Raw genomic sequence first — 12,063 nt, 5'->3', positions numbered from 1 at the left:
GGATGTTGAAACATCTTTGTATCCCTGGAATAAATCCCACTTGATCATGGTGAATGACTCTTTTAATGTATTGTTGAATTTGATTTGCTAATATTTTGTTGAGGACTTTTGCATCTATTTCATCCAGGATATTGGCCTATAATCCATGTGTGTGTGTATGTGTGTGTGTGCATGCATGCTGTTTTTGTCTGGTATTGATATCATTTATGAAAATGCTGTTTCATAAAATGAATTTGGAAACTTTCCTTACTATTCAGTTTCTTGGAATAAGTGGCAAAGTATGGTACTAATTATTGGAATGTTTGGAAGAATTCATCTCTGAAGGCTTGACTTTTGAACTTTGGTAGTTTTTGAATTACTAATTCAATTTCATTAATTGTATCAGTCTATTTAGATTTTCTATTTCTTTGTGATTCAGTTTTAGAAAATTGTGTGTTTCTAGATTTTTCAATTTGTTAGTATATAATTATAGTAATCTCTTATGATCCTTGTATTTCTGGGGTATCAGTTGTACCATATCCTCTTTCATTTCTAATTTTATTGATTTGGGCCCTCTCTCTTTTTTTCTTGATGAGTCTGTCTAGAAGTTTATCAATTTTGCTTATCTTTTTGAAGAACCAGCTTTAAGTTTTACTGATCATTTCTGTGTTTTTAGTTTCCATTTCATTTATTTCTGCTCTGGATCTCTATTATTTCTTCCCTTCTGCCAACATTAGTCTTTGTTCTTTTTCTAGTTTCTTTAGGTATAATGTTGGATTATTTACTTTGGATTTTTCTTGTTTCTTGAGGTAGGCCCATATTGCTATGAACTTCCTTCTTAGAACTACTTTTGCTGTGTCCCAGAGATTTTGTGTTTCTGCTTTCATTTTTTTCAAGGTATTTTTAAAAAATGTTTCTCTTTGGTTTCTTTGTTAAACCATTGGTTGTTTAGGAACATATTACTTAGTCCTCATGTGTTTGTGGCTTTTGTCCAGTTTTCTTCTTGTATTGATTTCTAGTTTCATGCCAGCGTGGTCAAAAAAGATGCTTAATTTAATTTCAATTTTCTTGAATTTATTGGGACTTGTTCTGAGGCCTAGTGTGTGATCTGTCCTGGGGAATGTTCCATGTGCACCTGAAAAGAATGTGTATTCCAAAGTTTTTGGATGAAATGTTCTATATATATCTATTAAGTCCTTAAGTCAATGTGTGACTTAAGGCCAATGTTTCCTTATTGATTTTCTGTCTAGATGATCAATCCATTGATGTAAATGGAGTATTAAAGTCCCCTACTATTATCGTATTGCTGTGAATTTCTCCTGTTATGTCTGCGTTATTTGCTTTATATATTTAGGTTCTCTCATGTTAGGTACAGAAATATTTATGAATGTTATATCCTCTTTGATTGATTCTTTTATAATTATGTAATGCCCTTTTTTGTCTTTTATTACAGTCTTTGTTTTAAAGTCTATTTTGTTTGATATGAGTATTGCTGAACCAGCTTTCTTTTCATTTCCATTTGTATGGAATATCTTTCTCCACCTTTTTACTTTCACTCGGTGTGTATCTTTAGATCTGGAGAGAGCCCCTAGGCAGCATATGGATTTATTTTTTTAACCACTGATCTTTGCTGAAAATTTTGAAATTGTGGTCTTCCAGCTTCATAAAAATTACACTAAGATCCCTGGACTTCATAAAAGACTGATGACTTCAAATCTAGAGACTTTTCCTCAATTTGCATACTTCTTTCTACAGTATTGGTTCTATTGTCTACCTCTTGTTTCTTTAAATTCTTATGTCTCTGAGCACCTCAGCACCTCTTTCATCATTGTTTTTTTTAGATTGTGTTTATTTATTTGAGAGAGAGAGAGAGAGAGAGAGCGAGAGCATGCATGAGTGGGGGGTGCAGAGGGAGAGGGAGAAACAGATTCCCCACTGAGCAGACAGCCAGACATGGGTCTCAATCCCAGAACCCTGAGACCAAGACCTCAGCCAAAGGCAGACGCTTAACTGACTGAGCTGCCCAGGCACCCCACCTCTTACATCATTCTATTTTTAAAGTAAAGATGCTTTTCTCATGCATCAGCTTCCTTTTCTTTTCTCTAACTTTGGGCTCGTCCCAAGATTCCAGTCTTTAGTTCTCCATGTGTTTTCTTTTCTTTTTGCTTTTTAAGCCCCCCCCCCCCACCCCGGCGAAGGTAAATAATTTTTGTAGCAAATGTCTTACATCAATGCACATGTCTTTCAGAATTGGACTTGAGCTTCCAGGGTGCAGCACCATTTTCTTTTCTTCCTGCTGATTACCCCTCACCTCCATGGGAAAAAAAGTGAACACGTAAGAGATTATGCGGCACCTGCCTTCCATTCTGATTTTTACTTAACCCTATCCTCAACTTTAGAATTTTATAACTTGATTATTATTTCATAAAAATAATTTCAATTTCAATTACAATTTGTTATTTTGGGTATTTATCATTTTCTGCATCTATGTAATTTTCCATAATTTCTTTTACCATTGTCCAAAGAATACTGCAATTCACAGACTGGTAGGTAAATGCTTGCTTATTTTTTAATTTTTTTTTCCCCCACAGGATACATTCCTTGAAGTAAAAGCACTGATTCAAAGAGCCTTAAGGTATTTAATGGCCAATCAGCATTGCTCAGAGGGGATCTGCTTGGCTTCATGCATCAGTTGAGTAAGTACCCAAGAGGTTCTTGTTATGTTCTGAGCCCTGTACTCCTTTTTCTAGTTGCTTCTGTGTGCAATCCATTTGTCATTCTACTAACTTAATTTTGCTTAAACCTTGTTTGCATCTGTTATTTTCCTGCTTGGAAACCTCTTACCTTCACTCAGGCCTCATTGCTAAAGCTGAACTCTCTAGACTACAGCGAAGCCTTGCCTGCTGCCTTCCCCCCAAGTGCGTGTGTAAGCATGTGTGTGCACACACACAGGGCCTCAGCTTTCTTTTCCAATAGGATTTCCACTACCCTCCAACATCACCCCTCTACATCTCTTTAGGTTGATGTCCTATCCTTATGACACCACCTACTCATTCCTGATTCTGTATTTTTGCATTCCCACCCACCACTCCTTCAAAGAAACCGGTAAGGCATTCCAAGCATTCTCCTCCTCCAAAAGTACAGCATATCCCAGTGGTATCCTTTCTCCTCAAACCCGAATTAGTCCTGTCTTTTCCAGGTTAATTGGTGGAGCCACTTAACCACCACTTAGTATTAATCTGTGCTTCGAGTGTATAAGCTCTTTCTAGGTAGGATTGTAATAATTTTCACCTCTCGTTCTGAACAGGATGCCATGTACTCTGTTTTATGGCTCATAAATGAATTCGACATTTTTTGAGCGTCTACTATGTGTTAGTCACTGTTCTCAGCTCTGTGAATACAATGCTAATAAAGTAGCTATGGTCTCTAACTTCATCACACGGACAATCTAAGAGTCTACTGCTTTTGCTTTCCAGACCTACCCATTAAAGCACACACTGAATACCCATATTTTCCTCAGAGACTCAATTTTGGACTGCTGTTACCTACCCCATCTCAAAACTGCTTTGTGATAACTTATTATAGAAATAGACAAGAACCTGGGAATTTAATGAATAAGTACAGCTCAGATCCTTATTTATGAAATTTAGTTCTGCTTTATCTGGCCTTTCCAGTGTAATAAGTGAAAGTATTCAAAGAATTGTAGGGCTGGTGGAGCTGGATTTCACGGAGAGCTTCTCAAAGTCAATTCCTGGGGCTATCCATAAGGATTATTGTATTTTAAAGAAAAAGGCATACAATATCTTCTTATATTCAAAATTTCCACTGTTAAATAAGATTTACTAAATGAGAGTAAACACATATTATATAAAAACATATAAAGATAACGGAACTAGATTACAGCTGTGAAGGATTTGTACACTGAGCAAAAAAGCAATGCAAATGTGATAACCTTTATTTTTAGCCCCCAAAATATTGTAATGGATTCACTTTGGGTGGTATCTCAGCTCTGAAAAGTCCTTTGATTGAGAAAACTGGAAATCCCCAGCCTTTGATGAGTACTGTTAGATTCTATTTTGCACTATGAAATATGCAATTTTGTCATGATCTTAAACTGTAACAAAATATCTTTAACTCAAGAAAATATCTTTTTTTAATTTATTTTTTATTATGTTATAACATCAAGAAAATATCTTAATGGAGGTGTAAGTACTGAGGTCTCTTTGCATTAATAGTCTCCATTGGTATCAAAATCTCTGAGAACATGAGTGGGAAGTGGGGGAAGTGATTAGGGAGACTTTATACTTTAATTTGTAACAAATAATACACAAGAAAAGAAAGGGGAAATCTCACAAGTAAAGGGATTAGGCAAAAATACAACTCAGGATATCAATGACCAGTGTGTTTCCTTTGGCTAATCTAATAGTGAACTCAGGTAAGAAAATAGGAAAAAAAAAACCCACAAAAAAAACAACACCTATGTTGTTAATAAAAGAAGAAAGAAAAAGAAGCAACAATGATGATTTATTCACAAATTCCCAGGGACTTAATGACAAATGTTCTTGGGCATAATGAGATGATTTTGATTGTGCTTATTTCTCACACTTTCTATTCAAGATGATCTAAGGAAAAATATGAGAATAAAAACAATTAGTGAATGTTTTTCAGCTTTAACACTTTATATCTGAAATTTTGAATGATAATTTAAACTGGGTAAGACAGAGTTTTGGAGGTAATATTGTTATTTCTTCTTGGTTTAATTCATTGGAAAGTTAGAAAATGTGTTATTTTTAGAGACTAGTCTCTGAAAATACAGAGGCAATGTTTAATAATACGTATAATAAGTAATATAAATATATTTATATCAATATATATATTTACAAAATTAGATGGGTCTACCTTAGTTAGGCATAAGGAAAACTTTTGGCTGATATAATTTACTGCATTTCTACCTTTGCTCTCTCTTTATATTACAAAGCTGAGAAAATTCCGTGGAGTTCTGAAGTTTTCAGAAGTTTCTGTACACCTTTTGTTGTATTTATACCCCTTGAACATCAGTTTCACCTTATGTTCACAGTTCATATGTTTCCAAGACCCAAGCTAACCCTGTCTCTCTGATATAAATCTCATATGTAACAGCAACGAATGGCTATCAGTGGACTGTGAGTCCAACGTGGTTTCACACATCTATTTACATAGTCAATTTTTTTTTAAGCAGAGGTACAACATTTTGCTAAATAGTACATTTTATTTTCAACCTAAGATGGTGTCCTGTTCAGACCTCAAAATCTTTACCAATGATTGAAAGTGCAGGGAATTCAAATATGGAGGAACTTTCTAAGGGTGAAAAAGCCCCAGGTCACAACTTGGGCCAGTGTGAGTCACTGTGGTTGAAAATGCTCAAAATGAGGCTGCATCACCACCTGGAAACTGTGTGTAGTTAAAGGATGTTTTACTGCATATGTTGGAACTAGATTAGTAGTTTATTTCATCTTTTTTTTTTTTTTAAATCTCAGTTTCAGAGTTTATATTCTTTTTTTTTTTTTAAAGATTTTATTTATTTATTTGAGACAGAATGAGAGAGAGAGAGAGCACACGAGAGGGGGGAGGGTCAGAGGGAGAAGCAGGCTCCCTGCCGAGCAGGGAGCCCGATGCGGGACTCGATCCCGGGACTCCAGGATCATGACCTGAGCTGAAGGCAGTCGCTTAACCAACTGAGCCACCCAGGCGCCCCCAGAGTTTATATTCTTTATAGCATACGGTCATCACCATCCACTCAAGAGTTCTTTTTGTTTTGTTTGTTTGTTTGTTTGTTTATTTATTTATTTTTACAGTCCACAGTATTTGTTAGTTGTTCATTTATCAAGGAAATCATTCCATAATCCAATATTCATGTTTCAAAGTTCAGGAACACAGGTGAGTGACAAACTTCCATGGAACTCAACCCAAAGAAATTCTATACATTCCAAAATCACTTTGCACTCTGCAAGATACCAGCCTTCTTCATCTCCTCAAAATCTTTCATGAATCATAGTTTCTGCAGAAAGCTGAATATGCCTTCTTTATTGGTTCAGTCACAGCAAATTTAGAGAAAGCTGCAATCCCCAGAGATACGGTGACTGCTCCAACAGTATGATATCTCAGTCTGAAGGCCTCACATCTGAGGTATCGTCAAACCCTGGAAGTCATGGTAGTTATTCTCCTCAAAACCAACCTCAAACAGAATGTCCTTCCTAACTGATACAACTAGAGTTCTTTTTTTTTCAAACTTTTCATTTGGTCCTCCCTTTCTTCCCTCATTTTATTCCCTCAGATGGGAACTCACTCAAGTATGTGTAACTTATCCTTCAATATCCATTTCTTAAAAAATGTGTAGACTTTATGAGCATACATGTCTTAAATGTACACAAATGGTATTATTTAGAAATCTCATTTACTTTCCTAATGTAGACATTTGACGATATTTATTTACCGTTGATTATATCTAGGTCATAATTACTGATTTTGAAACTTTTGTTTTGGCTTTAGAATCCTTTATTAAAAAAGAATTTTATAGACCATCAGACAGGATGGACAAGTGAAAGTAGGGCTGCTTTGGCTAAGGTGGGTGTGTGGGGGTCTGGAGCCCCCTTCAGTCTGCTTGGTCTTTCCCTTACTCCCTAATGTGGTCTCTGAAGTGTCTCTTCTGAACTGATGGCTCTTTGGAACATGATATGGCAACTCTTGGACTAGATGCTTTTGAAATCATACTCCTACTCCTTTTCCAAGATCTATCCTTGTATGAAATGCAGGGTATACATAAGCTTATCTGAACTTTCTGTCAGGCCAACTAACCTTTGTGAGCAAGATCTTGTTTTGGTATCTTCAGTGGATCTACTCAGTGCTCCACACACATTATAAGGAAGTGAGTGGGCAAGGCCCTTATTTCAGTTGACAAGGAGAGATATTTGGTATGTAGACAAACAGTTTATCTAACAGAGTACTTTGGAGTAGATAAAACATCACTAGGTTATCTCTCTCTGTATATGAAAGCTCCTTCATTCCTTTTTCAAATAAATGAGATATGGAAAGTTAGCACCTCATGAAATATCACATGGAGTTGCACCCTAATAAAACTTCAGCACCAAGCATATATATGTATATGATATGGCATATATATGCACACCTATATAAAATGACATTTAAATGAACATCTTCTGAAAATGAGTTCTACAGTTCTCAGCCTTCTTACGCAGAGTATAGTGAAGAGAAATATGAACAAACTTTTCTCCATGCTATGAGGCCTCTGAGGCTGTTTGTGTCTGCACTACGTGACCCCAAGCTGAAAGGATTTTGAATTAGTGTGTCTTCGTTCATGGTTTTTTGTTGTTGGTGGTGGTGTTTCTTTCTTGCACTTTTTGCAAATGTCCGCCTGTCTATCATTAGCAGCCAGTCTTTTCCACTTCCTCTTAATTGCCATTTCTGATCTAGTATGAATTGAGAAGCCAGATAAGCAAGCCTTTAAAAATTGGCTCCAAACGGCACAATTTTGCCTGAAGGCTTTGCTGCCCCCTGAATAAATTGCATAGTATTTAATGTTTTGATTTTATGTAGCTCTTTTGGATGCTCGGAGTCTCTTGCTTTTGTGTTTGTTTGTTTTCATCTTACTTTCTGGCTCTTGTCTGCCTTTTGGACAGTGGAGGTTGCTAGATGAGTGCTGGAGGGACTGTCAGCATTCACCATATTTGTTTTTTGTAGAAAATACATATTCAGAGATGTTGCAGTTCCCATTATCCTTCTGCTTTGCTTTGATTGGGATTAATTTGACTTGAGGAGCCAGATATCTTTTTCAGAGTCAATGAATTATTTTTGGTTTACTGAAATAGTCAGGCTGACTCCTGAGTAGGTCCCAGATTTACTCATGGGATGCTTCTAGATAATCTGTGGTTATAATTTATTGGTTCTCTCATGATAACTAAAAAATTCCAACCATTAGAAATCTTGTTTCCTCACTGGCCCAAAGACTCTCTGTCCAAAACCATGGTGGTAATTTGTTGTTTTGTTATTAATACCAGTTGTATTAAGTAAATGTCTTTCAGAGGGTACATAAAGACTTTTCTGATGACTTCGTAATGCTGAGAGGTGAATTTACCTATTAGTATTTTTTAATAATGGTGATGTCAGTGAAGCCTAATAGATGTCTTACTGGCAGTTCCTCTGATAAGAAGAATTTGGTTGAGGGCGCCTGGGTGGCTTAGTTGGTTAAGCAGCTGCCTTCAGCTCAGGTCATGATCCTAGGGTTCTAGGATCAAGTCCCGCATCGGGCTCCCTGCTCAGCAGGGGATCTGCTTCTCCCTCCCCCTGCTCTTGCGCTCTCAATCTCTCTCTCTCTCTCAAATAAATAAATAAAATCTTAAAAAATAAGGATTGTATTGGATTCTATTCAGTTCAATTTTAAAGAACTTAGTTCAATGTACAGTGCATATCAGAAAGAGAACATGTAATAATTCCTGTACTTTAATGGGGTTCCATCATATTCCTTTAAATAACAGCCTGCCATGGTCTAAAAGAAAAGATGGTTATATGAGTATTCTCAAGTTCCAGCTAAGCCATGCTGATGCTAACGTGACATTATTAGCATTGACAGTGTCATTCTTTCTTTTTCCTTCCTGACCTGAATCAACAACCACAGGATTCACACAGAGTCTGTGCCTTCCAACTGCTTTGCCATTGCTTCCTTTTTTCCCATTTTCAAATTATTTGTTGTTCTACTTTGCTGTCCAGCCCTTACTGATTCTACTCTGAGATGAGACATTGGTATAAAAAGATAAGAACCCATTTTTCTCCAGTAATTCTTCACAATTCCCACCAGAAAGAAATGAGACAGTGGAATCCCATGTAATTGTTTAGAAAGGACAAACTAGGTGGACAAACTTCTGTGCCTATGGCAAGAGTCCATGATACATGATTAAGTAAACAATGGTGGTTGCAAAAGAGTATTACGATACCATATTTGCACAACAACAGTAATGCAATGGAATAACAATGCAACAATGCATAGGAATGTTTCTGGGGAAAAAAAATCATCCTACTATCAAAAGTGCTATAACCAGGGAAGGGGAACCAAGAGGGAAGGATTTGAGGAATACATGATTGAGCACTGTATCTCTTTATAAAACAACCATGTGCTACATTTGTAATAAAATAATGCCATTTGGGAGGTAATTGATAGAAAAGACTGGAGAAGCTGAGTGATGGATTTCTCTGGGTGCATAAAGGACGATGACATAGAAAGGACAGGTTCTCCTGGCCAGGATCACTGATAGATGCATACTCTGTCCATGCTGGGAACACCATATTTTATAGGCTTAGCACTGAGACTGTCTAGCTGCCAGTAGTTAAATGGTAGGATTGAAGGATAGACTTTCTGTCACCCTCCAAATCACTGAAAATAATTGGACTGACCCTCCGATTGGCCCAGAAGTAATTCTCACAGAGGTGCATTGACCCAATTCTCTACAGTCATTTTCTGACAGTGGTTAGGTTGCTAGTATTTAATTGGATTGGAGAGATGAAACGAGTGGAATTATATATTTAGAACGATCTCTGCATGGAGATGAGCTCCCTCCAGGTATGTGTGGCCCTGGGGTTAGCCTCAGACTGACCACTAGGAAACAATCTAGAGTCATTTTTCAAACTATGCCTTTAAATATCATGGTCTGCAAACATGTGGTACCAGATAACCAGACATTACAATTACCATTTGAGCTGTTTTCACATATTGAGTTTAAAAAAAATCTCTAATCCATTTGTTTAAGAAAGGAAGATGAGTCTGTCTGACCCCGTCTGTCTGTATGAGGGGCACAAGAACAGCAAAATCTCTTTATTACAAATGGAAAACATAAAAGTGTTGTGGTTTTTTTTTTTTTTTTTTTGGCTTTAGAGTCAAAGTGAAAGGTCAGCCAGAAAAAAAATGCCCTTTTTAGTTTTCTTACTGTAAAAAAAATCAGTTGTAGGTACATAGGAGTTTTCATATACTAGCGGTTGGAGAGTAGTAAATGGTATAGCCATCTTGGAGCTCAACTGGGAAAAACTGATTAACAATGAAAATTAATAATTATTAACTATTTATTATTACTTATTAGTTATTTATAGCTACATTAAAAAATCCCTCAGGGCGCCTGGGTGGCTCAGTCGTTAAGCGTCTGCCTTTGGCTCAGGTCATGGTCCCAGGGTTCTGGGATCGAGCCCCGCATCGGGCTCCCTGCTCGGCGGGAAGCCTGCTTCTCCCTCTCCCACTCCCCCTGCTTGTGTTCCCTCTCTTGCTGTGTCTCTCTCTGTCAAATAAATAAATAAAATCTTTAAAAAAAAATCCCTCAAAATTTCATGGTTAAAATTTACTATGATTTCTTATGGCTTCTATGGATGGACTGGGCTCAGCTGGGTCATTCTCATTGGGGTCTTTCATGTGGTTGCAGTCAGAGGACAGCTAGGGTTGTAGTTACCCCAAAACTCTTCTGGGCTGGACATCTAAGTTGGCTTTTTCACTCATAGCATGTATGGTGCTTCAGCTGGAATGGATGTGAGTTGACTGGTTTCTCTCTCTCTCTCTCTCTCTCTACTCAAAGGCATTTCCAATTGATTAGCTTGAGCTTCCACACAGCATGGGAGTTTCAAGGTAGTCATAGTGACTGGCTTTCCCTAGGTGGAAACTGCAAGGCTTCTTATGACCTGGCCTCAGAAATTCAAGAACACAGCTCTCATTGCATTCTGTTGGTCAAGTAAATAAGTAAGGTCTGCTCATTTTCAAGGAGATGGGAAATTAGATTCTACCCATTGATGTGAGGAGCAGCATGAATTTATAGGGACATGTAAGGAATTGGTGTAGCCATCTTCAGAGACTATTCACCACTCCTATCTATGGATGGGCAGTCTCGTGTATTTCTAATTGCCCTATAAAAATGAATGTACTTGGGCGCCTGGGTGGCTCAGTTGGTTGAGCGACTGCCTTCGGCTCAGGTCATGATCCTGGAGTCCCGGGATCGAGTCCCGCATCGGGCTCCCTGCTTGGTGGGGAGTCTGCTTCTCCCTCTGACCCTCCTCCCTCTCATGCTCTCTGTCTCTCATTCTCTCTCTTTCAGATAAATAAATAAAATCTTTAAAAAAAAAATGAATGCACTTGTACTCAAGAAGACATGTATAAAAATAGTCATTGTAACATTGTTTATATTCCCTCCCCTAAATTAACTGAAATACTCATCAATGGGTGGATGCTTAAATAAACTGTGGTAAATTTATGTTAATACTAAATCTATGTAAAGTAACGTCAATATATATCCAATATATATTATTGAGAGAAAAAAAAGAAGTTGCAGAATTGTATGTACAGTACAACTCTATGTAATACTACATAATTTCCATGAAATCTATCTCTATAAATACATAGTCATAGATGTATATTTAAAAGCATGGGCAAATGGCCTGGAAGGAGGTATGCTACAAACTGAGATGTTTGGTGATAGAAGGACTGGAGGTTTTTTTTTGGTGGGGGGGGAGGGTAGATTTAGACTTCTATGTCATGTCTCCAATTTTTTTTTTGAAAAGAAAATTGGTTTTTACTTGACTAAGTAAAAATTAAGAATATACAGAATATATTTGAACAATTTAAGTGCTAAAACCCACTTATACTTGGTGGCGTACTTTGGGGAAAATGAAACTAATAACTTTCTTTGTAAGAAGTTACTAAAAAACTTAGATAGGTAGACAAATAAAGAGGCAGAAATGAATAATGCCCTCTTCACATACGTAGAAGTGGATTTTTTGTAAAGTGATGTGCATTGCTTTGCAAACAGCCAGGTCAATATCTAGTGGAGAATAAGTTAAGACAGTGCTTTAAAATGTTTCCACAGCTTAGATCAAGGAACATCTTTTTCAAAGTTACTGGAACTGCCACAGAGGGGGAGAGAGAGAAATTGGCATCTAATTTTCCTCTAATTCTTCTACCTCCAGTTGTGTTTTTTCAGCATCTCTCACTGTCAGCATCCAAATTTCTATTAATGTTTAGAGGACTAATAATTGGTCTGAAATCTGGAGCCATGATATTCA

This window comes from Mirounga leonina, unplaced genomic scaffold (genome assembly GCF_011800145.1).
Source record: "Mirounga leonina isolate KUSES-001 unplaced genomic scaffold, KU_Mleo_1.0 Mir_115, whole genome shotgun sequence".
In the NCBI taxonomy this organism is placed as follows: Eukaryota; Metazoa; Chordata; class Mammalia; order Carnivora; family Phocidae; genus Mirounga; species Mirounga leonina.
The sequence above is the reverse complement of the archived record's forward strand: the minus strand, read 5'-3'. Positions refer to the sequence as shown.